The sequence below is a fragment of the Poecilia formosa genome, unplaced genomic scaffold (genome assembly GCF_000485575.1).
Source record: "Poecilia formosa unplaced genomic scaffold, Poecilia_formosa-5.1.2 Scaffold338, whole genome shotgun sequence".
NCBI lineage: Eukaryota > Metazoa > Chordata > Actinopteri > Cyprinodontiformes > Poeciliidae > Poecilia > Poecilia formosa.
In genome coordinates, this window is record NW_006800277.1 from 684,609 (window position 1) to 690,708 (window position 6,100).

General features: G+C 35.5%; 1 long non-coding RNA gene across 1 annotated transcript; it reads left to right on the forward strand.

Moving 5' to 3' along the window:
- Positions 1-3,772: 3,772 nt before the first annotated feature.
- LOC107833160 (uncharacterized) lies at positions 3,773-5,566 on the forward strand. Its single transcript, XR_001658874.1, has 3 exons — positions 3,773-3,863; positions 4,201-4,348; positions 5,156-5,566. It is a non-coding gene; the product is annotated as an uncharacterized LOC107833160 (long non-coding RNA).
- Positions 5,567-6,100: the final 534 nt, after the last annotated feature.

Below are 6,100 nucleotides of genomic sequence, written 5' to 3' on the forward strand. Positions count from 1 at the left end.
ATCATTATTTATTTGTGCCATTATTAATCTTTATTTATTAGTGTTTGTTATATTAATATATATTGATATTACTAAATAATTTATTAAATAAATTATGAACGGCTGTGTGCATTGTAATGTGCTCATCATACATCAATATCAGAATATTAAATCCTATTATATTGTTATAGCCACTAAGCATATTTAAATATGATGAACTATGTATTAAAAACATACTTAAAAAATACAACTGTTTAGAAATGTTGCTTTGATAGATGTTTGAATATGGTTTCCAGTAACAAAAAAGTGTGTTGTGATCGATTAAATGCGCTGATACATCATTGTGCCTGCTAAACACATAACGCTGAGTGGAGTGGTGTACCGCTCCAAGATGGCCGCCCTAAATCTCGTCAGCGACAATAGGCGAGAGCGGTCCATGAGGCGTCTATCCTTATATTATGTCTATGGGAGGGACGACCGCTCCAAGATGGCCGCCATATTTCCTGCGCCGGAGCAGCCAATGCGGGGTCTACTCTTATATTATGTCTATGGACGCAACTATGGTACGGACCGACGCTGTTCTCACTGTTGCCTAGAGACGGACACTACGCAGCCTCAGTCAGCTGCTCTCAACCCGGATCTTTTTAAAACATCCTCTACCCGATTCTCTACCGTCCTTAGAAGCAAAACCTCTCGCAAAGATACAGACGTGAGAAGGAAGACGCAAATCCCAGGCTGAATAATGTTAGCGAGGATGAATACTATGGAGGACCAAAACTGACATAATAATAAATAAAAGAATAAATATATATCTGTAATGGCTGCTTATTCGGTTCAGTGTAAGCCACTATATTGTTTAACAAGCTTCCGTTTTCTTTCGTTGACCTTCATTAGCTTAGCTCTCAGTTGAGGCGTTTCTGTCTCACGATATGTCTTTGTGCATCTTTCAGTGAATTAAAGTACTTACAACATCCATACAAAGTCTGACAAACTTTACTTTTCTTTGAGCAGATGTTACAGATGATTCTTTAATCTTGCACAGCATTCCACATGAAAAGTAACGTAACGGTCAAAAAACTGTGTGGAGCTTAGTTGAATGCGCCACATTCAACTTCCTTTCATAAACTGACACAGCACTTTTCACACAATTTCAATTACGCCCATTAGGTGGCGCTTTTCTACAAAAAAAAATAATGAAATGGAATCTTATTAACAAAATATCTAAATATGCAAACAGCATACACAATAATAAACAATGTTACAAACTGACATTTTTGGCTCTTACAATATCCGACATATATAAATAAAAGAATAAACATATAAATGAAATAATAAATGTATATCCAACATAATAATAAATAAAATAAATATATAAATAAAAGAATAAATATATATCCTACATAATTATAAATCAAAGAATAAATATATAAATAAAAGCATAAATATATATTTTCTTTTTCATTTCCCCTTACACATGAGTTTCCGTCAAGAAAAATAGATATTTTGCTTTACCTTTTTGCTTCTCCCTTTTCTGCTCGCTGTATTTCTGCTCGCTGTTTTTCCGTTTGCTGTATTTTTTGCTGTAATACTTGCTATATTTTTTGCTCGATGTATTTCTTCTGCATCGTTATGTTAATGAGGAGGGCTGCCTTCTATGTCCAGCTCTTCTACTATTGGTCAATTGTCAGGAAAGAGAACGATCCGTGTGCAGATTGATTGTGAATGTCTGCGCTGTGGTCCTCTTCGGAGAGCGCCTTATTTGAGAGGAAGTAAGCAACTATTAGAGATGTATCGTAGGATTGCTGAGGAATTAAGGAACGTTGCTAGCTTAGCTGAAAGTAATACAGTCAGTGATGAGTATTTACTGTTTTGAGTGAGTGGGTGGTCCAGTTAGCTGCAGATACGGATAATGATGCTGACTCATTAGTTGTCCAGATTTTGGAGGAAGTGGCTTGTCGTTTGCACAAATCTGTGTACCACACAAGAACAGTTGGAAGACGTGGATATTTGCTGCCCGCTGACGTCTTGGAATCATTTCTTCTTGCGGGTGTATCCGTCATGGATATTGGCAGACTTTTTGGGGTCAGTGAAAGAACTGTCCACAGGCGAATGGCAGAGTACAGTATGAGGTAAGTACGCATGTGTGGTATTTCTTTTGCTACTTTGAACTGATTTGTATTTTATATTTTTATTATAATTCCAGTTGTTACGGAACATCTGTGTCAATGACGTGCGGTGAGGTTCATGACTGGTGAGGCACTGACTTAATCAAAATCATAATATCCCCTGCATGTTATTGTTTACCTACGGAAATACAGAGTGAAAATAGCAATATAAATGATCTTATTATCATATTATTCTTCCATGATGACAGCTGAAGTTCTGCCTCCCCTGACCACACGTCGCTGATCTGTTGTGTTCAAATGTACAAATATTGAATTTTACTAGTAAAACATATTATGTTAAGCCTTTAATCCACTTAAGAAGTTTAGAATTGTGAGATATATTCATATTCATCTACAATTGGCTCGCGATTTGTTCAGGGTGTACCCTGCTTCTGGCCTGTTGACCTTTGGAGATAGGTCCCCTCACCCATCATGACCCAGCTACGATAAGTGCTAATATATGGATTCATTCAAATATATTGAGGTGTAGATGGCATCAGAAAAGTATTTACGAATTTGTTGATGTCCACCATTAACATACTTCCACGTGACTGTTATGGTAACTCCTCTTCAAAATGTGTAATACATTTGTGTCCGAAATTTGGTCTTACAATTCCGTCCGTGTGGAGAACCTCACTTTTGGTTGCGTTTTATTTTTTTCTTGTAGAGTATCTGAATTATTCTGCAACACTGAAGAAGATGAGCTGGATGGAGTTGTGTGAGAGATTCTAAGTTATCACCCTAATACAGGATACAAGATGATATTGGGCTACTTGAATGCCAGAGGTATTCATATCCAAAGTAAGTCAACAGATGAGCCTATGGCTGCTTATATTAACACCAATTGCAGTTGTATATATCATTCAATTGATAACAAATAGCAGTTTACCACTTATATGCAATGTAAAAAGATCACAAAGAGAATTAAATGTCATACCGTTGAAAGTAAATTAAATGTTTTAATATATTGCAGTTGCAATATTGTAATCTTATTTTAACTCTCATTAGTACACCATGGACTCATTGACATGTGAGTGTTTTAAGTGTATATTTAATGTTTGAAATTTTCTATTTCATTATGTTCATCACCTCCAAATCAAACATGTTTTAATTATGAATTACTTAATTTTTCAAAGAATAAGAGTGCAAGAAGCAATGTACCGAGTTGACCAGCAAGGAATTTTGATACGCACTTTCCAGCTTCGCACTGATACTCTGTTCCAGCTCCAAACAGCTTGTGGCACATAGATGGAATCCATAAACTTGTACGGTCAGAATTGTTTGATAAAAGAAAAGCAACACTTAAGATATTTCCTGAACAAATAGAAATAACTAGACCAGTAAAATAAATAGACCAGATAAATGCTTGAGTGTTTGATTAGTATCTCCCAGATACTAATCAAACAAGTTAAATCGTCCTAAATTAAGCATAAAAAATGTTCCCTCTTATTCAGTGAGCATCTATTTTGAAATGGTTTTGATAACTTAATTTAAATCATTCTGTTTCTTACGGGTCACACCTATTATGAAGCCTATAAACCTATTAAGAAAAATACATTTGTTTCATGTTTGTAAATGTTCTGTAGCTGCTTTATTATATTCACATAATGAAAAATATGTAGGTTAANGGAGTTGTGTGAGAGATTCTAAGTTATCACCCTAATACAGGATACAAGATGATATTGGGCTACTTGAATGCCAGAGGTATTCATATCCAAAGTAAGTCAACAGATGAGCCTATGGCTGCTTATATTAACACCAATTGCAGTTGTATATATAATTCAATTGATAACAAATAGCAGTTTACCACTTATATGCAATGTAAAGGGATCACAAAGAGAATTAAATGTCATACCGTTGAAAGTAAATTAAATGTTTTAATATATTGCAGTTGCATAGCAATATTATAATCTTATTTTAACTGTCATTAGTACACCATGGACTCATTGACGTGAGTGTTTTAGGTGTATAGTTAATGTTTGAAATTTTCTATTTCATTATGTTCATCACCTCCAAATCAAACATGTTTTAATTATGAATTACTTAATTTTTCAAGGAAGAAGAGTGCAAGAAGCAATGTACCGAGTTGACCAGCAAGGAATTTTGATGCACACTTTCCAGCTTTGCACTGTTCGGCGTAGAAGATACTCTGTTCCAGCTCCAAACAGCTTGTGGCACATAGATGGAAACCATAAACTTATACGGTCAGAATTACTTGTTTGATAAAAGAAAAGCAACGTTTAAGATATTTCCTGAACAAATAGAAATAACTAGACCAGTAAAATAAATAGACCAGATAAATGCTTGAGTGTTTGATTAGTATCTGGCAGATACTAATTAATATTTAGGATGATTTAACTTGTTTGATTAGTATCTCCCAGATACTAATCAAACAAGTTAAATTGATTAGTATCTCCCAGATACTAATCAAACAAGTTAAATTGTCCTAAATCAAGCATAAAAAAATGTTCCCTCTTATTCAGTGAGCATCTATTTTGAAAATTTAAATCATTCTGTTTCTTACGGGTCACACCTATTACAAAGCCTATAAACCTATTAAGAAAAATACATTTGTTTCATGTTTGTAAATGTTCTGTAGCTGCTTTATTATATTCACATAATGAAAAATATGTAGGTTAATTGTGAACATTAAAGGAAAAATTGATTCATAGAAATTGTTTGGTGGTCCCATATTAATGTAATGTTTAAAAATGAGGAATTAAGTTGACACTGCAAATACATGTACTCTTTAAAAGCAGCTTATCAATTTTTATAGTGAATAAGGGAGACCAACAAAGACAATGACATTAAAGTTTTTTAACTTATCTTTGCCTAAGTGAGAAATGTACTCTTAATGGAACTACTGTGTTTTAACGTAAACATTTACTCTGCTGAATAAGAGCACTGCGGTTATGATTTTCCTTCTCTGTGAATTCCAGGCCTGCATTCAACAAACAAAAGAAAGTTTCTGCTATCAGTGCTAATCAAAAATGTTTTTGTTGTCTATATAGATGCCAAATTGTTGTTCACGGGGGCATTGACGGCTTTAGCCGCCTCATTGCTTACCTGACTGCTGCCACAAACAATCGTGCTACAACAGTTCTTGACAGCTTTCTTGAAGCTGTGAATACATATGGAGTGCCAGCTCGTGTTCGTTCAGACAAAGGAGGGGAGAATGTACTAGTGGCACACTTCATGGTCTCAACCAGAGGCCAAAACAGAAATTATCACATAACAGGAAGAAGCGCACATAACCAAAGGTATTTAAATTAAAGTCTTGATGTATTCTCCATTCTCCATGTTTTCATACTGACTACTTCCATGGAAGTTGCTACATTTCTCAAAATAGTATGACAAGTAACCGTCGTGAAATCCCGGGGTCAGTAGAAAGGTCTGCATCTCACAATTATGAACTCAATGTCCACAGAGCAATGACTGGAGAACAGGGTGGCGTTGTTACACTAGCTGTTGTTAATGTAAATATAAACACCACTTCCCCTGGATTTACCAGTATGGATTTACAGCTCTAAAAGTTGTTAGCCCCTTCAGGCTGATGTCATGATCAGGGACAGATGAGTTTAGCCATGTCTCACAGAAAATGAGAATGCAGCAGTTTCTGGTTTCCCTTTTTGTGGTTAAATCCAGCTACACTTAGTCCAACTTGATTCAAGGGATCATTTGGAAAGGGTTAGCTTTTAGCTTAGCTGCAAGTCCACCACGACACCCTCGCTTTTGTTTTCTCTCACGTCTTCTCCGGTGTCTCCATGTCTCCATGGGCCTGGGCTGTTGAAAGATTCTGCTGCTATGTAGTTAGCTTGATTCAACTGATCTATAACTGACGTAGCAGTCCAAGGCTTTGTAAAGTTGTCCATGTCTTCTTATTTATGAAGTCCAGATGACTGAATTAGCTCAATATTAATTAACATAGTCTGACGGTCATAGACTGTTCTTACAGT